Here is a 23,725-nt window from a genome sequence, read left to right on the forward strand (position 1 = left end):
CTGTTTCAATCCTGTAATAAAAATTTTTTTTTTAAATCACGAATTGCTACATATTTTGCTGTTTTAACTTACTCACAGCAAGAATAAAACCAATTTCAGAATAAATATCTATTGACCGTGTTTCATACCAAAACCACATGCACTAAAATTATCTTGATTTTAGGTCATTTAACTTTCTAACAATTTATAACAATATAAATCTATGCATTTACCTTGTCATTTTGCTAAATTCCCACGTATACTAATTTCAAGAAAATCCCACCATTGTATTTCCTATTTCCTTTCTATTTTTTAGAGCGACTCAGCTTTAAAGTAAAATACAGAGCTGCAGTTGCCATATCAATCCTGGAACCACAGCCAGTGAAGCTGGAGAATCTCTCTGAGAGTAGAGGTGGAAAGCAGATCTATTAGAGAAGGGACCTTCCTAATGGAATGCTACAAGGAGATGAATGGCTGAGCTGTTATCTGTGAGGGGCAGCTTGCCCATACCAACCATCAATAAAGATGCCCTGTTCGAATATACCTCCACTGTGTGAGTGTGAAGTTACTCAGCAGTGGATGGCACCACCAAGAAGGAGTCCCTCACCAGGACCATCTCCCTGCGGAAGCACAGATCCTGATGAGGTGGAGGCGCTGCACTGGATATAGGTAGGACTCGCACACACTACCTCAGCTGCCTGTCTGGATGACATCCCCTAATACCATCAAGCGGGAGACTCAGGAACCCTGTTGCCTACAGGTGCACCACCAGACACGAACATGTAATGGGGACTGGTTAGACTACCCGGGCCAATGTGAGATTGGGGGGGGGGGGAAACCCGTTACACAAGTATATGTATATTTTCTATTTTACAAAAACATTTCTAACGGACTGGACCCTCAACAGAGTATTAAAATCCAGCCGTTATTCAAAGGAAAACCGGTAGCTTTTATTGTCATAGCGAAATGCAATCAGGATTAAGCCAATAAAGTAGCCCTTTCAAATAGTAATTGAAGAGAATGCAGATGTCTTTATTGTTATAACATAATCAGAAGATTAAGCAAACATACTGTAGTAGCATTTTATCCAGAGGAAAGAGTCCACCATGTGGATGTTTAAGGTATAACATCTGACTGGATATGGTGCAAAATTACAATACAAGGTAAATAAATTACAAACAATGGGGATAAGTGCAACAGGTAAATGCCCCAAAGAGTTTACAATCCAAGTGATTGTATTGTATAAATATATTATTGGGTTTGATTGAGTACTCTCATATCAGTCAATATGATTTGTTAATCCTATTCTTTCCTTAATCTTTTGTAATTTTCTAAGCAGAAAAAGCTTGCTAGTACGTTTACTACTTAAACTACATACTGTATTAACATGATGTAATCTGGTTAATAATTGTGGCTTTCATTTATACCTGCTCTGTTGTATCATGCATTTTAATACCAGTATGCTTAAAAGTGGAATTATATTGTGATACTGCTCACAGTTTTGTCTTGCTGCTCCCTGACAAATTCATGATATTCATTTTCCGGTAGTGATATATTTTAATTTTCTGGCATGAGAGTTTTCCATACAGCACATACAGTATATTTAGCACATATATTATCAAGCCCTCTCTCAACCATCTTAACCAGATATCAATCAGATAGGAATAACGGGGCTTAACAGCCAGTGCAGTTGACAGTGCCAATATGTCTTCCGGGAGAAGCTTACAAATACATTCGCTCTCCTCTAGTATCAAAGGGGTTAAGGCACTGTATAGTATTCAAGCGCTATTGGGGTAAATATATAGTAGTGCTATTCAGTTAAACACTAATACACATCCATTTTTAAAAGGCACCCAGATGATGCTAATCACTTGATAATAAGTACTAAATGAAACAAGAGGGAAACAACAAAGGTATTCATTTCATAATATTACTTGAATGAAAGCGGATAGAAAAATGGTTCTGTTTATGTTCTTGCTTTGCATCCTCTGACTCCTAATGGCTACCAATGTTCTTTTTCAATGGGATTAGGATAGGATTTCATATTGCCCCAAAGCACCACTCACATGATTATCTGTACTGTATATGGTTGTGGTAAACATAAGTCACAATGAATATAAAGCAATACATATAGTAATTGGAGGGATAAGTAATGAATGCAACTACCTGAGAATATTTAGCCAGGCATACATTAGGATAAAGAATGATCCACCAATAAATTATGTAATACAAAAATGATAAAGGAAAACAGATGTATGATACTCTAATGTTGCAATTCATTTAATTATTAATATAGTCATATAACATTCAGCATTCCTATTCATTTATTGTCTTATTCTCGATTTTGAGACACAACCCTGGTTGACTGTTTAAAGCCCCAGATGCACCCAAACGGACAGTTTAGGATCATGGTTTGGCAGAATGGAGCCTGGCTACTCCCCCACCTCTAGTTGGCCCAGCATTTAAATCCCAGAGTCACAGGGAATGACTGCAGGGCTGGAGTCCAGTGTATGGGACAGGAAAGCAGGCAGGGAGTGATAGTCAGGAAACAGGCAGGTCAGGGCTGGAGCAAGACAAGTGAAGTGAGGTCTGAAAGGGTCTGGTACACAGCAACAGTCCAGTACAGTGATATAAATTCATCCTACATGTTTAACTCATCAAATGAGCTTCATCAGGAGTTCAGAATCTCACCCAGACCAGGGGAAGTGCCTATGACTAATATATGTTTGTTTCTTATAGATTAACACACATTCCCAGCTAGCTCAAACTACTACACCCACCACATAATGAATATATATTTATGTCAAAAACGAGTGCTACTTAGCGTGGCAAATGTATACAACAAAAGACAGGGGTGCCCCATGCTACATGCAATTGACAAAACATATATGGTAATAAGTATAAAGTTTAAATACTTCAATAATAATAATAATTACTTGGTTATTTAGTTAAACCTTTTGGCCAAAGCGTTGTAAGACTGCATACCAGACGTCAAGGTATAACCAAAAATGCAGGTCCTACACTACACTGTGAACCCTTCCCTTTACCTCTGTATGAGGGAAAGAACCATAGTAGGTCCTGTTCTTGCAGCGAAATGAAAAGACCTTTGTGACAGGGTAAATAAAAGCCACCAGCTATATGCCTGGAAAACCTATGTCTAGTCTGCAGTGCAGCACTGACTAGGTTAAACTTCAGCTGGGAACCTCAGGACAATTAGTTGGATCCCAGCTGCCTAATCAAGGTGTGTTAAAACCCCAGTATTACAGGGGAGTAATCCCTGTTCAAGTAATGTGCCTTTAATCTAGCAGTGTGGTGGTTAACTGCTGGTAGTAAATTAATAAACACCACCTGCCTGATTTAGATTGCTTACAAAAGCCTGTCTTGTGAGACAGGAAGTGACTCCTTAGCTCATACCTGAGCTGAACTTTGGAGAGGAGAGATTGTCTTTACTCTCACAACCTGTCTTGAGCTCTGCCAGAAGACTCAGCATAGCTGCTTCCAAGACACAGGGAAAACTTCTAAACCTGAATGTTGAAACACCCTGAGGGAAGGGAGCTGAACCAGGAACAGAGGTTATTTTCCCTCTAAGGAACAGATAAGACTTTCATTCTTAAGAGACTTCTTATATCTGCTTATTTCATGCTATATGTTTTGGGGCTGGGAGACATGCTTAACTGAGGTAGTTATGTAATTGCATGCTGTTTCACTAGGAATACTCCCAAGTGAATAGAAGCTTTGTTCCCCCCCCCCCTGTGTTTGGATGGTTTCGTGATGAAAAGGAAAAAGCACAATAAAGCTTTGTTATAATTTCACCTTACAAATGTCTCCAATTGTGTACCTCTGTGAACGTCGGTCTACACCCAGGCTGTAGACACATGGGGGCTTGCTGTTGAGAAGAGAGGAGTAAGCTACTGAAGAGATTACTGAAACAAGGTCTGTTATCAAAGTACATGAATTATGAACTGTCTGTCTCCTGCATAGAAAAGGGTAGCTGCCTGATTTTTACACTGTCTGCTAAAGAGAAACTGTTTTGTTTTGTCTGCTGAAGAAAAAGCCAGTTTTCTTTTTGTTTGCTGATGAAAAGCTATTTTTATTTTTGTGTGCTGTATATCTTTTAAGGCTAAATAAATAAGCCTTGTCAAGAAACCCGCGTGTGTAGTTGCATGTACCCTGCAACATATGGTGTTCAGAAGTCCTGGGATTTTTTCAAAAGGCTCCTGCAGTTAAAGGGCCACACACACACACGAATGGAAGAAATGTTGAAAGAGTTTCTGTGCGAGCAGACCAGACAGCAGGGACAGTTAATGCAGGAGCAGGCCCAGCTGAAAGCGGAGATAGATGAAAGACTACAGGCAGCACAAGATGAGTGGATTGCCAAGCTGCTGACCCATTTCCAAGGGTCTGCCAGTCCAGAACTTGCAAACAGACCCCCGATACTCCTGAGGAAAATGGCGCCGAACGAGGATCCAGAGGCTTTTTTACTGACATTTGAAAGAGTTGCCGAAGCTCAGGGCTTGGCTACAGATCGCTGGGCAACTGCTTTGGCCCCGCATCTCATAGGAGAAGCCCAGGCCTCATATCAGGGTATCCCAGCAGATCAGGAAATGGACTACCGACAAGTAAAAGCCGCCATACTGGATCGCTGAGGTCTGACCCCAGAGACCTACCGGCAGCAGTTCCGGAACATGAAGTACACCGCTAAGATGAGACCCCGGGTCCTCGCTCAGCGATTATTGGACTTGTGTACGCGCTGGATACAACCCGAGGAGTGCACTAAGGAGGCAATTCTGGAGCAGGTGGTTTTGGAACAATTTCTACAAATAATACCCCATTCCGCACGCTCGTGGGTAAAACGCCACGCTGCTGAAACCCTAGCTTTGGCGGTCCGATTCGTGGAGAACTTCCTTGGGGCTGAGCAGCTGGCGAGTGTCCTGGACCCGACTCCACCGGCACTTGCGGATGCCCAAAGAGGGAGGTCGGATCAATGGGGAACCTACGGCCCGTCCATATGCAACCGCCAAGTCCAACGGAAGGAGCAGTCGTTCCAGTAAGGACGGAGTCCAAATGCTGGTCCCCGCCGAGACCCTCATCTCCTTCCGGATGTCGGCTCGTCGCAAAATGAGAGGAACTTCCGAGGATGTCGCCCACAGGACCCACCAGGTGCCTGGTCTCCAGTAACCGGTCCAGCGGAGCGCTATCCACAGCCCCCTCCTGCGAGGGAACCCTCTCCATGTTCCGCCTGCGGAGAACAAGGCCACCGGTATGTGGACTGTCCACAAATGGATTGTTCATTCAGCAAAACCATCGCCTCGGCCTTTACTGGGGAAAATTACAAGCCCTGGCTACTTCCAGCCCTGATTGGGGGAAAAACCGTCCAGGCCCTTGTAGATTCGGGCTCTGGGAAAACTCTGGTCCTCCAGGAACTGTTACCGCCTAACGTGTGTTTTTTTGACTCCCCATGGAGCATAGAATGTATACACGGCGATGTAAAACGCTATCCGATGGCCAAAATACGGCTACAGGTAAAAGGTCAGGAGGCTTACCTCGAAGTAGGAGTCGCTCCTTGGCTCCCTGCCCCGTTGTGCTCGGTCAGGACTGGCCTTTCTTTTCGGACCTAATGGCCCCAGTCTTTCACAAGGAGCCTCCTTCTAGGGCTCAGGAGAACCCTGGCAAACTGTTCCACTTCTCGGTAGACCTTTTTCCCAGTAGACACCGGGTTCAAAAGACTCGGAAGCAAAGACGCTCGGACAAACAGGACTTGTTGCAGAAATCTGGTTCTCAAGGTGACCATTCTAGTAGTCAGAGGTCACAAGTGATGGCTGGGGATAGCCAGAGGGAGGGGGATATGGGCCCTGGAGATTTACCAGACCTGTACCTCCCTGACTTTCGCTAGAAGCAAAGGGAAGACCCAGTCCTTGCTAGACAGTATGACAAGGTGGTGAAAATTGAAGCAGATTGTAGATGCACAGGGGGTGATAGTGTTCCCCCATTTTGAGCTATCAAATGATATCCTATATAGGGTGAATAAGCAGAAACAGGGGAGGTCACCAGACAGATATTGGTTCCCAAGGCGTTTGTTACTGCTGCGGCAGCTTTTATTCTAACAAATCACCGTTTTTTCCCTGGCTTGTTCCTGGAATGCGACGCTGTTCACCCGAGCATGCCGCGTTCCTTTTGCGTTCCCAGCCACGGGTCATGCCCGGCTGACGCGCGGTTGATGCGTTTATTGATAATGGTTCAGGATTTAATAGGCTGCAATGCTTCGCGTGTCTGCCAGATGGCAGAAATTCATGAATTGTAATGCGCATGCGCTTCAGTAATGTGTCGACTTGCATGTGTTTCTTTAAAAAATGAGCAAAATCTGGCCTTTTCCTGGCTCGGATTGATGCAGGGGGGCTCCAGAGCTGATACCCAGGAATATCAGCACCGGAGGCCCCCGGCATGCATCCGAGGCAGGAAAAATGCATGTACAGCCCACTTCATTACCTTAGCGGCTAACCGATAAGGCAATGAAGGGGTTAACCCACCGTGCCCGCTTTATTGTGGGTAGCCGGGGTGGGTGAAGGGGGTATTTGGCCCTTGGTGTGAGTTTAGGACATGCGGGGGGGTTGCGGGTGCACTTAACCCCTTCACGACCTTAGCAGTTAATACCGCTACGGTCATAAAGGGGTTTACCCCTCCCGCTACCCCCCCCCCGCAAGCCCTAAACAACCACCATTGGGGCTAATACCCCCTTCACTGACCCCCGCTGCCCCGCTGCCCACAATAAAAAAAAATTCAGACACAGCAGTCCCACAAGAAATAAATAAATATTAATAAATAAATACATGAATATAAATAATAAAAAAAATATATATAATATATATATATATATATATATATATATAAAACAGTATCAGGGATAACTGGCACATTCTAACTAACGATAAAAAATTTGGAAAGAACTTTCAGCTGCCACCTCTTTTTTGTTATAAGAGAGGGCGTAGCGTGGTGGACACGCTTACTTCAGCAGATCCTGTGGATAAATACTCTACCAGAACGACATGGCTCAAACAATCACCTGGAGTCTACAAATGCAAGGGTTGTGTTAATTGTCAATACCTTCTGTTAGGTAAAACCTATGCACATCCACACAGTGGTATTCCCATAAAAATCTCGCATTTCTTAAACTGCGAATCACGCTTCGTAGTGTACATTATTAGATGCCCCTGCGGACTGCACTATGTGGGGAAAACAACAAGAATGCTGAAAGAACGAAGTGCGATGCACAGGTCCTCCATCAGGAAGGCACTTTTGGAGACCACAGACCAAGATGAGTTGAAACACCAGCCCATGGCTAGGCACTTTAAAACTCTGAAACATAGCCTGGCCACGTTCCGTTGCATGCCGATCGCACAGGCACATGTTTCAAACAGGGGCGGCAATAGGAACAAACTGTTATTGCAAATGGAAGCAAGACTCATATATAATCTGAATACGGTGACCCCAAAGGGTCTTAATGAGGACCTTAATTTGGGATGTTTTCTATAATTGGCCTTTTTTATGATTGGCCTTTCATTTACTGTAGTTCTGCTGTTCCTTACTGCATGCACATGAAACGTACGGTGCGCTGGTGCTGCAGTCATTGTTTGTATTATCTTCCTGCCTTTTGTCTCAGTCTCTCTGTATGTGACTCTGGGATATAGGGTATTGTAGGGTAGTAGTATGTATAGATATCAGACACGGAGTGACTAAATTGTCTTTAGTTTTCTTTGTGTAAATATGTATATCCCTCGTGTGTTCACATATCCCTTTCCTTTTGTGTTAGTATGGATGGATTCTATGTTACACTGTTATGTTTGATGAGCCTTGTCCCATAGGATTGATCCAGTTTATTGATGTGCAGTAAGGGGTTTTTTTTGGCTACATTACCAGTTGTTATTTATGGGAAGCATTACTCCCTTTTTTTTTTTTTTCTCTCCCCATAGTTTGCTATATCATTATTTCCATTTTTTGGGTTGATTGGTGCTTTGTTGCCGCCTGTATAGACAGCCTAAGGCTGTCCTTCACTCTTTCTGCATGCCCCATTGACTTTAGCTTGGGAATTGGCAGGTACGCCACCTAGTGGTCATTCTGGCAGGCAGACAGGCTGCAAGACTGACCTTACTATAGGGTAGATACATAGTAGCAGTGAATGACGGCAGATCAGTGAGGTCATTACCTTCACAGACACCCCCTCCAAGATGGCGACGGCTCATTACACACACCTGGCAGGTGATTTTTGCAGAGATTTGGATTGTAGGTAATGTGAGTCAGGTGTGTTTGTCACATGTGGTGAGGGTATATATATGCTTGTCTATCAGTCTGTCATTGCACCCCCTTGAGAAAGATCCTATTCCAGGACCAAAACGTCGGATTGGGTGACTTATCTTTTTTATTCAGATGCCCAATACAGTTTTTCATGATTACTGAACCGAGTGCAGTCTTTCTTTACCGGACGAGAGAATGGTAATGTTGTTTTTCTATTATTTGAGACTAGCACCTGTCTATATGAACCAGTACATTGAGTGCAAGCTGTGATGTTTGTTTTTATATATCGATATATATATAACAACAACCCCTATAACCCCTAACATACACATATATGCACATCAATGATACTATAGGCCGGCGGGGGTCCTCGGGTGTTACCCGCAGGCCTGCAGTACCAATTATGTGCCCCCTCCGCCCCCCAATTAATGAATAAACACATACATACTTTTAAAGAAATACCCCCCCCCTAACACATACAGTATAGTAATGGCCACAATTACTATTATCCACAAAGGGATAATAGTGAATGTGCCCATTTTAAATACATAAACAGCAATAAATACATTAAATACATATAACACTCACCCATGTCCGGCTGCCACGATGGAGGCCATCCTCCTCTTCATCCTGTTCATGCCCCCCCCCTGCTGCAAAACAGATACAAAAATTAAAACATCCAAAGTAATGTCCCCTAACCCCTTAATCACCATAGCGGTTATTAACCGCTACAGTCATTAAGGGGTTAACCCACAGGTGTGAGACCACCGCTTCATCCCCGCAGACTAAGGGTCCACGGTGCCCCCACAGATGTGAGGCCACCGCTTCATCCCCGCATGTGTCACCCGTGGAACCACCAGCCTGATACCCGTGAGATACCCGAGGAGACCCACAGGTAGTCTCCAGAGGTCCCACGCAGAACCACGGAACAAACCCTGAATATAAAAAAAATAAACCTGGCCTATACATTCAATACATACACCCCCCCCACCCCAACACCTACAGTACAATAATGTGCGAAATAACTATTATCCAGATATGGATAATAGATTAATTGCCCATTATTAAAAACATTAACTAGCATATTCAAATAAATAACGTACTACTGACCTCATCAATAAGAAGTCTCCGTCGCCAGCAACATCCTTGTCTTGCCCACAAAATACATAGCCTGTACAAATTCATGGGTGAAGGGTGGGTATCGGGCCAGTGTGGCTTTACCCCTTAATTACCTTTGCGGTTATTATCCGATAAGGTGTTTAAGCGGTTAATTGATATCTGAATGTACTTGCAATGTATTGGCTTATCCATATCTGGATAATAGTTATTTTGCACATTATTGGTGTTGGGGGGGGGGGGGGGGAGGTGTATGTATTGAATGTATAGGCCAGGTTTATTTTTTTACATTCAGGATTTGTTCCGTGGTTCTGCGTGGGACCTCTGGAGACCACCTGCGGGTCTCCCCTGGTATCTCACGGGTATCAGGCTGGTGGTTCCATGGGTGACACATGCGGGGATGAAGCGGTGGCCTCACATCTGTGGGGGCACCGCCGACCCATAGGTGCGGGGATGAAGCTGTGGTCCCACTTCTGTGGGGGCACCGCGGACCCGTAAAGAGCACTCGTGAGTTCCCCAGAACCCCGTGGGAACCACCCGAGGCCCCGCAGACACCTGTGGGTCTGACCCGGGGCACCCAGACTACCGTGGGGACCAAATTGTGGCCCACGGTGTACCCAAGGAGACCACCTGGGGGCCATGGCGCTTGGTGGGACCCACCAGCAGGCCTCCAGAACCTGTTTGAAAAGGGCTGCTGGTACCCTGTAGGTCTGTCAGGTGCCCCGCCAGCCAACCGGGGACTCGCGTGGGGCTGTGTTATGAACCCTGTTTGTAAAAGGATAAATCTTGTATTTATGGGGGGGCACAGGGGGTGGGTAATGTATTTAATAAATATAATGATGTTTATTGTGGGTCACAGTATTGTTTTTATTGTGGGTACTGGGGGCGAGGGGGGGTTCCCCAACGGTATGTGGGTAGGCCTCACTGGTGGGTAGTGAGTGAGGGCGGTTAGGCCTCACAGGTGGGGGGTTAGTGTGGGAGGGTATGTTGGTGTCCCGAGTGGTGGGTGAGGGTGGGTTAACCCCTTATTGACTGTAGCGGTTAATAACCGCTATGGTGATTAAGGGGTTAGGGGACATTACTTTGGATGTTTTAATTTTTGTGTCTGTTTTGCAGCAGCGGAGGGGGCATGAACAGGATGGGGGGGTGGGGGAGGGGGTCAACGGTATGTGGGTAGGCCTCCCTTGTGGGTAGTGGGTGAGGGTGGTTAGGCCTCACGGGGTGGGCCATTGGCAGTGAGGCGCTGCATTATACTGTATGCACATCGGGATCCCCCCCCCTCCCCACATTTACATAAACTGCACTCACAGGAACACAGGGAGATTTAACAGACAAATTAGGGGGAGGGGGCCTTACACAGATTACAGTCAAGGAGGTGGGGTTATAACCAAAACGGAACAGTTATGTTAAAAATATGTATTTAATTTATTTATTGTTGTTTATGTATTTTAAATACACAGGTGGTGTATGTTGTTTATTGCAATGTTTATTGGGGGCAAATGTCCCCAATAAACATGCTATTCTGCCTTAACCCTTCATTGCCTTAGCGGCTATCAGCTATGGTAATGAAGCAGCATTTCTGTATTTTACTAATATTGTGCAGGAGCAGGGGGTCCCCTGAGCTGAACCGCATTGATTTGTGGCTCAGGGAACCCCCTGCTCACTGTACAATATTATTAAAAATACATTCATGCTGCTTCGTTACATAGCATATGTACATACCATAGCACATAGCCGCAAAGGTAAGGAATGATTGTTTATTGATATGGGTGTTTTATTCATACTGTAGATGTGCAGAGGGTCTCCGGAGCGGAACCGCTTTGGTTTTAGGTCCGGGGACCCCCTGCTTCCCGAGATCCAGGCCCCTTTAGGGGGTGCCAGTATCCCTCTGCTTTGTTTACATTCCGCGGTCACGTGATCGGGACCTTAAATGCAGAGGGATACCGGCACCCCATAAAGGGGCCTGTATCTCAGGAAGCAGGGGGTCCCCGGACCTGAAACCAATGCGGTTCAGCTCCGGAGACCCCCTGCACATGTACACTATGAATAAAAATGTATTTTAAATCATTTTTAATGTGCCGATGTTTGCGCAGAGAAAGCAGCGGATCTCTCTCTGCTGCAAACACATCTCGCCAGGGGACGGCTTCTCGACTTCAAAGACAACAGCTCGCAAACGCCCCCATGAGTTTTTACACGGCATTTCAGTATTGCAGACAGCGAGAATAAAATGCTTAAATCACATCCGCGAAAATAACGCAATTCACCCCGGGCGAAAACTACACAAAACCGCACATAACCGGGATAATCTGAAATTTGCGGAGCTAGCCGAGTTAGAATAAAGGTGGTCGCCACTGTAAATCTGTGTTAACTCTAGCCCATACTGTCCCTTGGGATGGGCAGGGATAAAACATTGGACCGTATTTCATCCCGATTCTATTGGCCAGGGATGCATAGTGATATTGCTAAGCTATGTGCAGCATGTCCGGAGTGCCAGCTAACTAGTCCAAAAGGACAAAAACCAGCCCCTTTGGTTCCTCTACCCTTGGTGTCAGTTCCCTTTGAGAGAATTGGGGTAGACTTGGTAGGACCTCTAGAACCTTCTGCGAAAGGACACAGGTTTATCCTTGTAATAGTTGATTATGCAACAAGATATCCTAAGGCATTCCCCCTGAGAACAGCAACGGCGAAGCAAGTAGCCAACAAGTTGTTGGAACTGTTCTCCCGGGTTGGTCTTCCCCAGGTTATGTTGACAGACCAAGGTACAAATTTCATGGCTAAACTGATGCAGGATGTCCTAAAGTTACTGGAGGTCAAGTCTGTTCGGACATCGGTCTACCATCCACAGACTGACGGATTGGTAGAAAGATTTAACTGAACACTAAAAGGGATGCTGAGGAAATTTGTAGATTCAGAGAAGAGAGCCTGGGATGAACTTCTCCCTTTTCTGCTGTTTGCAGTGCGGGAAGTTCCCCAGGCCTCCACGGGATTCTCTCCATTTGAATTGCTCTATGGCCGCCAACCCCGGGGTATCCTACACCTCCTAAAGGAGTCCTGGGAGGAACAGCGGTCCCCTTCTAAGAATACCCTGCAATATGTACTAGACCTTAGGAAGCGCCTAGATGTGGTCGGCCATTTTGCCAGGGAGAATCTTAGATCAGCCCAGGACAGTCAGGAGAGACATTACAATCAGAATGCTCGCATGAGTGTTTCACCCAGGAGACTAGGTGATGTTATTGTTACCCAGTTGCGAGAGTAAACTACTGGCCAAATGGCAGGGCCCATTCAAAGTACTCCACCGTACGGGTGATGTGGATTACGAGATCGCTCAACCAGGGTCCAGGAAGGGTAAACAAATTTACCATGTGAACTTGCTGACACCCTGGAAGATGCAGCGGTCTCTATTCATCCACCCGGTGGAGGAGGAAACGGACTTGGGTCCTCAGCCTCCACGGGAGAACATCGTGAGTGACGATAAAATCCCAATGGGTAAACAGTTGTCCTCTGAACAAAAAGGGGATTTGTTAGCAATAATTACACAATTCCATGATGTTTTTTCTGACTTACCAGGACAAACTAACTTAATTTTCCATGCAATCGAGACAGCACCTGGGGTAAAAGTACGTTCCCGTCCTTATAGGTTGCCTGAAAGTCGTAGGGCTCTGGTAGAGAAGGAGGTACAAGAAATGTTACACTTAGGAGTGATTGAGGAATCATGCAGTGAGTGGTGTAGTCCACTAATTATGGTCCCTAAACCCGATGGGAAGGTAAGATTTTGTGTGGACCTCCGAAAGGTAAATGCGGTATCCAAGTTTGACGCATATCCGATGCCAAGGGTGGACGAATTAATTGACGCCCTTGGCAACGCGGAATATATATCCACGCTGGACTTGACAAAAGGATACTGGCAAATACCCTTAGAGGAAAAGTCCAAATGCAAAACAGACTTTGCCACTCCCATGGGTTTATACCAGTTTGTGACAATGCCATTTGGACTGCATGGAGCCCCAGCCACATTTCAGAGACTCATGGATAAGGTACTGAGGCCCCATAGGACTTATGCCGCAGCCTACCTAGATGACATTGTCATTTATAGTAAACACTGGCGGGCCCATCTAAATAGGCTGAAAGCGGTCCTCAAATCTCTAAGAGAGGCAGGGCTCACAGCCAACCCTAAGAAATGTGCCCTGGGTAAGGTGGAAACTAAATACTTAGGGTATGCAGTGGGAGGTGGAAAAGTAAGGCCACTAGCCGACTAGGTAGTTGCCCTGAAAGAAGTTCCGACCCCCCAAACAAAAACGCAGGTACGCTCTCTGCTGGGTTTAGCATGGTACTACCGGCGGTTCATCCCCAATTATTCAGAAGTGGCAGCCCCTTTAACGGACCTCACAAAAAAGTGTGCCCCTACACAAGTGGTATGGTCAAGGGATTGTCAGAGAGCCTTTGAGGACATAAAAAGGTGTCTATCAGAGGGTCCCATCCTTAGAAGCCCGGACTTCAACAGCCCTTTTATAATGCAAACAGATGCATCCGAGATAGGGCTAGGGGCAGTATTGTCACAACAGTTTGAGGGAGTTGAACACCCTATCCTTTTCCTGAGTAGGAAATTGTTCCCGAGGGAAAAAAACTACTCAGTGATTGAGAAAGAGTGCCTCACAGTAAAGTGGGCAATCGAAGCTTTGAGGCATTAACTGGCAGGAGTTCATTTTACTTTGGTGACGGATCATGCTCCACTGAAGTGGTTAAATAGTATGAAGGATTCCAATGCTAGGTTGACTAGGTGGTATATGGCTCTCCAACCCTTCTCATTTGAGATTCAGCACAGGCCGGGAAAAGAGAACGCAAATGCTGACTTCTTTTCTAGAGAAGGGGTGGATGGTCGGGCTTCAGCCGTGCGTAGCCCCAGTCACACACTAACAGGGGAGGAATGTGACAGGGTAAATAAAAGCCATCGCATAGATGCCGGGAAAACCTATGTCTAGTCTGCAGTGCAGCACTGACTAGGTTAAACTTCAGCTGGGAACCTCAGGACAATTAGTTGGATCCCAGCTGCCTAATCAAGGTGTGTTAAAACCCCAGGCTGTAGACACATGGGGGCTGGCTGTTGAGAAGAGAGGAGTAAGCTACTGAAGAGATTACTGAAACAAGGTCTGTTATCAAAGTACATGAATTATGAACTGTCTGTCTCCTGCATAGAAAAGGGTAGCTGCTTGATTTTTACACTGTCTGCTAAAGCGAAATTGTTTTGTTTTGTCTGCTGAAGAAAAAGCCAGTTTTCTTTTTGTTTGCTGATGAAAAGCTATTTTTGTTTTTGTGTGCTGTATATCTTTTAAGGCTAAATAAATAAGCCTTGTCAAGAAACCCGCGTGTGTAGTTGCATGTACACTGCAACAACCTCCCAAGTTAAAAAGGTGAGGAGGAGTGAGCTCTGGGGGGGGGGGGGGGGGGGCGTGCCACCTACTTCCATACAACTGTTACCAGTCAGAATTTGATTAACACACATTCCCAGATAACTCAAACTTCTACACCCACCACATCATGAATATATATTTATGTAAAAAAAGAGCACTACTGAGCGTGGCACATGTAAACTGGCAGATATTCTCAAGCTTGGGCTTTACATTGTCGGTGCACTCTCCGAGGGACGTGAGTTGTAAGCTTATAGCTTCCATGGAACTCTTCAGTTCTTTTTGGACGGTAATTTTAATCTCGACCATGAAGGGAGATATGTCTTGCCATTAGAGAGGGCTGTGGGGATCTTCAAATTCTGACTATGGATCGGTCACCGTGTGCGGAGAGCAGCCATTTTCTGATGGTGCCGCAGACTGAGATGGTCTCTTAAAGAAGTGAGACACTTCCTGCCAGGCAATCATTCTGCATTTCTGCCCCATCTCTGAGCGTAGTATGGTAGTGCTGCTGTTCATTTTAGTAATAAAAATGCTGCTTGTTAAATGTCTCAGGACACTAGGGTCGCAGCCTGATCAGCGGAGCTTCGCGTTCAGATATCCATCTTCCTCGGCGTCGCACATGCGCTTCCAGCTTTTTTTTTGTAAGATCGGTGGGAATCAGCGGGTCTTTTGAGCTGAACTGCATAAATGTTAGCTCTTGGGATTCCTCAAATTCCAAGATACATACCTGGAAAGATGCTGCCAGTTCTTCCTGCTTTGTTTAAATCTCCCATGTTACAAGGGCCAATAGGGAGCAATGAAGGGTAACGTTGCAACCTCCTATTGACTCGAATGATGAAGGAAATGTAAACCTCCATTTTATTTCCCCTGCAGGGGAAGAATCTGCGGTATACTTAATTAAGTATCTCGGGAACCAGGAGGTCCCGGGAGCTGGAATTAACACGGTTCGGCTTCAGAGACACGCTGCTGCTTACCACCCATGTTAAAAATAGGGGGAACTGTTCTTTTGAATGCTCTGTACACTATAATTTTATTTATGAAGAACTCTCATGTTGGTCCACTAGAAGGTTTTGCAACAAACTGCACATCTACACAGAAACTCCATACAAAGCCCACACAACAATATCCATTTCCATTGACTAATTATAAGCAGGTCTGTCATGAATGAACATTCAACAAGTATCAGACTTTAAAGAAGCAACCACTACACTATAATTGAATACGAATAAATAAAATGGCAGGGGCAGAACCTGATAATCCAATACAGATTAACACCTTCTATCAATTAACACTTTAATCGCATAGTAGCCAACCCTGAGTGGGCTACATAAGTAAAGGGTGATTGAATATTTCTGAAGAAGTTAGTTACAATGATAAATGGTTTGACATTTTGTTTTCATTTTAACCCATTACATTGGGCCGTGCTTTTGAAGATTAAATCAGTAATGCCTTTTCATAAGATTTTTTAAACTAGAGGGCCCACGTTCTATTTGTGTCTTCTGTGATTTGTTTATATGCCATGAGAGACGTGTAAATAACTCGACATTAGCACAGGTCTGCTCATAACACTGTATACTGTACCTGATTAAGAATTAAAACATATCAAAGATTTGAGAGTTGCTGTGTACAAAATTCTATTAAAATTCCTATACATGTTTTGAATGTCCGTGTTGCATTCTCTGTTTTCAGTCAGGAGATGGTGCTACAGTGCATCTGATGTTGGCTGCTCAGTTGTTAAGGGATATCTATCTGTCTTTGCTGTGTACTCTATCTTATTTTCATAAAAGTCTGCTGCATACTTTTACTTTTCATCAATTAATTATTCAAATACATAGATGTGGCAATGAGGGTGAGATGCAGTATTTCATTCAGTGGTAAAATTAATAAATGCTTCAATTAAGAAGTTGTATGTGCAGATCAACAGACAACATCTATATTATATGTTTTGTTGTATTGTATTGTATGTCTTTATTTATATAGCGCCATAAATGTACATAGCGCTTCACAGTAGTAATACATGTGGTAATCAAATAAATAACAGATAATATAAATAACAGATCATGGGAATAAGTGCTTTAGAAATAAAAGTAACATTAAGGAAGAGGAGTCCCTGCCCCGAGGAGCTTACAGTCTAATTGGTAGGTAGGGAGAACGTACAGAGGCAGTAGGAGGGAGTTCTGGTAAGTGCGTCTGCAGGGGGCCAAGCTTTATGTATCATGTGTTCAGAATATCCACAGTGCTATTCATATGCTTCTTTAAGCAAGTGTGTCTTAAGTTGGGTCTTAAAGGTGGACAGAGAGGGTGCTAGTCGGGTACTGAGGGGAAGGGCATTCCAGAGGTGTGGGGCAGTCATTGAAAAAGGTTTAAGGCGGGAGAGGGCTTTAGATACAAAGGGGGTAGAAAGAAGACTTCCTTGAGAAGAACGCAAGAGCCTGGATGGTGCATAACGAGAAATTAGGGCTGAGATGTAAGGAGGGGCAGAAGAGTGTAAAGCTTTAAAAGTGAGGAGAAGAATGGAGTGTGAGATGTGGGATTTGATCGGAAGCCAGGAGAGGGATTTAATGAGGGGAGATGCTGAGACAGATCTAGGAAAGAGTAGCGTGACTCTGGCAGCAGCGTTTAGGATAGATTGTAGGGGAGACAGGTGAGAGGCTGGAAGGCCGGACAGCAGGAGGTTACAGTAATCAAGACGGGAGAGAATGAGGGCCTGAGTCAGAGTTTTAGCAGTCGAGCAACAGAGGAAAGGGTGTATCTTTGTTATATTGCGGAGGAAAAAGCGACAGGTTTTAGAAATGTTTTGAATGTGAGGGGCGAATGTGAGAGAGGAGTCGAGTGTGACCCATAGGCAGTGTGCTTGGGCCCATGGGTGAATGATCGTAGTTCCAACAGTAATGTGGAAGGATGTAGTAGGGCCAGGTTTGGGAGGAAGTATGAGGAGCTCTGTTGAGTTTAAGGCGGCGGAGGGCCATCCAGGATGATATAGCAGAGAGACATTCAGAAACTTTGGTTTGTACAGCAGGTGTAAGGTCGGGTGTTGAAAAGTATATTTGTGTGTCGTCAGCATAGAGGTGATAATTAAACCCAAAAGATGTTATTAGGTCACCTAGAGAGAGTGTGTACAGAGAAAAGAGAAGAGGTCCCAGGACAGAGCCCTGGGGTACCCCCACAGAGAGATCAATAGAGGAGGAGGAGGTGTTAGCAGAAGAGACACTGAAAGTACGATGGGAGAGGTAGGATGAGATCCAGGATAGAGCTTTGTTCCGAATACCAAGAGTATGGAGAATGTGAAGGAGAAGAGGGTGTTCCAGGGTGTCAAATGCTGCAGAGAGGTCGAGTAATATGAGTGACTTACATTTTTTTACCCTCAGTGATATACTACATCATTTATTTCTCCCTCTTTTTTGTTTAAGCCTCCGGTATATTAAATAATCGTTTTTTTTTTCTAGAAGCAAATAAGATTACTGATGTGACAAAATCTTTTCAGCTTCTGAATGTCATTGGTTCCAAGACTGTTGACATTGTTCCTCACTGGTATGCCCTGCTAAACCGAATGACAGCTCATTCAATTAAAATTATTTACACTATTAAAAAATAATGTTGTACCTACCCAATTCAACACTGTAAGCTATTTCCATTTAAAAAGACAGGCAGCTGCCAGAAAAAGGCATTGTAGTTTTATGTTGCTGAATTGCAGTTTGGTTGGAAATTGCAATTTTAGCACTAGGCTACAGTCCCTAATAAGGGATCAACTTGTACAGTATGTGGGCTTCAAAATGAATCACTGCAACACAGAGTCCTTGCACAGCAATATTTAATGTTCACGGTTGCCCAAGAGGAAGCTTATGAGGCCGCATTTAAAAGAAATATAAGCTTCTTCCACTAAATTGAACACACACAAAGTTCAGACTAAGGAAGTATCTGTAAAAAAGTCATCATCTAAACAAAAGGACACTTGTCATTGAAGTGTACTTAGATTGTAAGCTCTCTGAGGCAGGGATTTCCTTTCCTATTGTCTGATATTGTTTGTTTCTGGGATTGAATTATAATTCCTTGTTTTATCAGACATAAAAGTGACACTTAGGAAAAGGAGTCCCTGCTCCGAAGAGCTCACAATCAAATTGGTAAGTAGGAAGAACATACAGAAACAGTAGGAATGTGTTCTGGTAAGTGCGTCTCCAAGGGGTCAAGTTTGATGTACTGTATGAGGTGTAAAGTATCAGCCACAGAGCTACTCATATGCTCTGATTAGGTGTGTTTTAAGATGGGTCTTAAAGTTGGAAAGAAAGGGTACTAGACGGATATAGAGGGGAAGGGCATTCCAGAGGTGTGGGGCAGTCAGTGAGAAAGGTTTAAGGCGGGAGAAGGCTTTAGACTCAAAAGGGGTAGAGAGAAGACATCCTTGAGCAGAACACAAGATTTGGGATAGTGTATAGCGAGAAATTAGGGCTGAGATGTAAGGAGGGACAGAAGAGTGTAAAGCTTTAAAAGTGAGGAGGAGAATTGAGTGTGTGATCCAGGATTTAGTAGGAACCCAGGAGAGGGATTTCAGCTGGGCAGACATTGAGACAGATTTAGGAAAGAGTAGAGTAGATTCTGGCAGCAGAATTAAGGATAGATTGTAGGGGAGACAGGTGAGAGGCAGGAAGGCCGGAAAGCAGGTGGTTATAGTCAGTGGTCGACAAATCACCCAAAAATCTACTCGCCGAACAAAAAAATCTACTCGCCATCTAGTCCCGCCCGCAACCCCACCCTAGTCCCGCCCGCAACCCCACCCTAGTCCCGTCCCCAACCCCGCCCTGGTCCCGCCCCAAATCCCACCCTAGTCCCGCCCCAAATCCCACCCTAGTCCCGCCCCCAGGCCCGCTTTAAAAAAAATAAAAAATAAAATTGAATAAATTCCTAGTAAGAACAACATTTGTTTTTGACATAAGTTTATTTATTGTATTACATTATACTACAATTAGTCCTGGTTACGCGTGTATGTGTGTGTAAATGTCGGATTTTCAAAAAAAAGGCAGATGTGAATGACTAGTTTCCTGCACCCCTTAACCAGTGTCTGGACGCCCCCACTTCACAATATCTAAAGCAGCAATCCCACCTGGGATCTTACCTGATCCGCAGTCCCTCAATGTCCAGGTACCTCATTCCCGCAATGTTATACTTTGGAGGGGGGGTGTTCCCTACCTGTCTTCTGGGTTACGGGGGATTCCGATGTCTCCCGTCTGAAGCTTGAGAGTCAAATCTGGAAGAAAGCAGTATAGGTTAATTTGGTGTAGTATAGGACAGTTAAGATATATAGGGTAAATAAGATATCCAGATACAGAGAGGGGAGAGAGAGGGGGGGAGAGAGAGGGGGGAAAGAGAGGGGAGAGAGACAGAGAGGGGAGAGAGAGGGGAGAGAGAAAGAGAGAGGGCGGAGACGGGAGAGAAAGAGAGAGGGGAGAGAGAGACCAGAGAGAGGGGAGACGGGGGAGACCAGAGAGAGGGGAGACGGGGGAGACCAGGGAGAGGGGAGACAGGGGAGACCAGAGAGAGGGGAGATGGGGGAGACCAGAGAGAGGGGAGACGGGGGAAACCAGAGAGGGGAGACGGGGGAGACCAGAGAGAGGGGAGATGGCATGACTGAATGGGGGGGGTGACTGACTGGGGGGGGGGTGACTGACTGACTGGGGGGGTGACTGACTGACTGGGCTACTGGTTGGGGAGGGGGTGACTGATTGGGGGGGTACCTCTGGTGTCACACACATACTCCCATACACACATACTGTACCCTCTCCCATATATAAACACATACACATTCTCCCATATACACACACACACACACACACACACACACACACACACACACACACACACACACACACACACACACACACACACACACACACACACACACTCTCTCTCTCTCTCTACACACACAGGGGGGGGGAGAGGAAAGGCTGCGACCAGCACCACCACCACCATGCTCCGCCCCCCCCCCCCCCCCCGCCCATCTCCCACTTCGCGGGACCGGGGCCAAGCGGGAACCTGGGGGGACATCCCCGCTCCCATTTCCCGCCCCGCGGTCTGAACGGGGACCGGGGGGAAGCGGGGACTTGAGGGGACATCCTTGCTCCCATCTCCCGCCCCGCGGGCTGACACAGGGACCGGGGGGAAAGGAACACCGCCGCTACCACCTCCCAACCAGCAGGGGCAGCGAGGTGGGGGGACAGGGAAAAACTGCAGCCAGCCACGGGGACCAGAGGAGAAACATCCCCGCTATCACCTCCCATCCCGCATGGGCAGCGGGGGGGACGGGGACATTGCGGCAGGCAGCAGAGGAGGTGCGACAGGTGTGCAGGAGGCAGCAGAGGGAGTGAGATAGGTGTGCGGGAGGCAGCAGAGGGAGTGCGATAGGCGTGCGGGTGGCAGCAGAGGGAGTGCGATAGGCGTGCGGGTGGCAGCAGAGGGAGTGCGATAGGCGTGGGGAGGCAGCAGAGGGAGCGCGGGAGGCAGCAAAAGGAGTACTTACTTCCAGCAAGATCGCCATGGTCGAGCGTGATGCGCAGGCTCGTATAGAGCCTGGCCGCGCGCCCACAAAGCCTGGGAGCGCGAGCCAATCAGCAGTCAGGTAGGGGGAGTTTTTTTGTTTTTTTTTCAGCGCGAGCAGTGAAAATTGAAAAAAACAAACACGTGTGCTGCTTGGGCCAATAGGAGCTCACCCAGATGTTAAATCCACTCGCCCCGGGCGTGCAGATGTATAGGATTGTCGAACACTGGTTATAGTAGTCGAGACGTGAGAGAATGAGAGAGAAGAGTTTTAGCAGTGGAGCAGCAGAAAAGGGCATCTTTTTATAATATTGTTGAGGAAAAAAACAACAGGTTTTAGCTACCTTTTGAATGTAAGGGGAGAATGTGAGAGAGGAGTCGAGTGTGACCCCTAGGCAGCGTGCTTGTGCTATTGGGTGTATGATAGTGCTTCCATCAGTAATGTAGAAGATTATTCATTTATTTATTTTTATTTATAAAAATGTTTTACCTGGAAGTAATACATTGAGAGTTACCTCTCGTTTTCAAGTATGTCCTGGGCACACAGCTATAATAATACATGGTTACTTTAAAAGACAGGGTTATACAGTCAATTCACAGATATTTCATGGACAGATAGAGTTGGAAAATTGGTACAGGGGATAAAGGGCTTGTGATTTTCCGATAAATAGAGCAGCTGTACCATCCCTTTAACATCACCAACAAGCAGCGAACGGCTGCAAATGGCTCACACACTTTGGTTGCCCTTCGGCTGCGCCAAAGGCTGTCCGCCTTTGGGGCAACACAGATGTACTCTGGGGTGGTTGATTTTCAATGCAGCTGTGAACAAAAAGTTATTTGTGTCCTCTTGGCTCATTAACATTCCACAAAGTACAAGGAAATGTTAACCCTTAGCACGCTGGTCCTGTGCAGAGGGGAGAAGCTCTTGAGGAGCCCCATCAGGCTGTCCGCCTTTGGGGCAACGCAGATGTACACTGGGGTGGTTGATGATAGTAAGGCCAGGTTTGGGAGGAAATATGAGGAGCTCTGTTTTTGCCATGTTAAGTTTAAGTCGGCGGTGGGCCATTCTGAATGATATAGCGGAGAGACATTCATAAACTTTGGTCTGTACATCAGGTGTAAGGTCAGGGGTTGAAAAATAAATGTGTGTGCCATCAGCATAGAGGTGATATTTGAACCCAAGGGTTGTGATTAGGTCACCTAGATACAGTGTGTAAAGAGAAAAGAGAAGAGGTCACAGGACAGAGCCCTGGGGTATGCCCACAGAGAGATCGATAGAGGAGGAGGAGGAGGTGTTAGCAAAAGAGACACTGAAAGTAAGATAAGAGAGGTAACAGGATATCCAGGATAGAGCTTTGGTACGGATACCAAGAGTATGGAGAATGTGAAGTAGAAGAGGGTGGTCCACAGTATCAAATGCTGTAGAGAGGTCGAGTAATATGAGCAGTGTGTATTGACCTTTGTCTTTGACAGCATGTAGGTCATTCGTTGTTTTAGTGAGGGCTGTTTCAGTGGAGTGAACAGTGCGGAAGCCAGATTGTAGAGGGTCTAGGAGAGAATAGGAGGTGAAAAAATGGAGCAAGCGAGAGAATACAAGACTTTCAAGGAGTTTAGAGGCAAAAGTCAGGAGGGATACAGGCCGATAGTTAGAAAGACAGGTATTGTTACAGCTTGCAGGTCAGCCACAGTCTCCTACTGGGAACACTGCAACACTTTCCTGTTTGTGAACATTTGTTGCTAAAGATCTTGTACTGCTGGGGAGGTGTGCTAAAACCTGCTATAGCAACCAAAGGATGCTCAGTGTCTTGAAATTAAAAACAGCATTAAATGTTGGTTTATATTTTTTTAATGCAGTAAGTATTATCTACTATAATACTACACTGGCGACACAGTTTATTACACTGCGGCCAGATCCGCAAGCCGGGAGATTTCCCGGCTTGCTAGTGGCCGCCCCTCGGCGTGCCGCGCGTCATAGACGCGCGGTCACGCGTCTTCGGGAGCGTGCGCCCCCTGCACGCGCGTCCAGGGGCTCCCCGAGGGAGCCCTGGTGTCCCGCGATCGCGGGACAGCGGCAGGGGGTTCCGGGGGACCCGGCGGACCCGGCAGCGGTAGGGAGAGCGCCCCGATCGGAGGGCGCTCTTCCGCTGCTTCGGCGCGCGCCCGTCACTCTCGGGCGCGCGCCAGGCTACTGCTGCGGCACAGAACGGGCAAATGCTCGAATAAACTGTGCCGCAGCAGTACAGAACAGATTTATTTTTTTTAAATTGCACATGTAGGATATGTAATGTTTTGCTGCTTTAAGCGAAAGCAAGCAATTAAGATTAATAGTACCGCTCTGTCTTTGTGTAATGTATCAACCTGGTCTAGACAATAAATATCTCTAAAAGCAACAGTATACAGGCATACCC

The 23,725-nt window shown here is 45.8% G+C and overlaps 1 protein-coding gene across 1 annotated transcript in view; it reads left to right on the forward strand.

The window, feature by feature from the left end:
- The first annotated feature begins 494 nt into the window (after positions 1–494).
- The window catches only part of LOC142486944 (cytosolic non-specific dipeptidase-like), a 71,873-nt gene continuing 48,642 nt past the window's right edge, over positions 495–23,725 (forward strand). The window contains exon 1 of the mRNA XM_075585483.1: positions 495–648. The gene's annotated coding sequence lies outside the window, so the exon portion shown is untranslated. The remainder of the gene's footprint in view (positions 649–23,725) is intronic.

The sequence above is a fragment of the Ascaphus truei genome, chromosome 2 (genome assembly GCF_040206685.1).
Source record: "Ascaphus truei isolate aAscTru1 chromosome 2, aAscTru1.hap1, whole genome shotgun sequence".
Taxonomy (NCBI): Eukaryota; Metazoa; Chordata; class Amphibia; order Anura; family Ascaphidae; genus Ascaphus; species Ascaphus truei.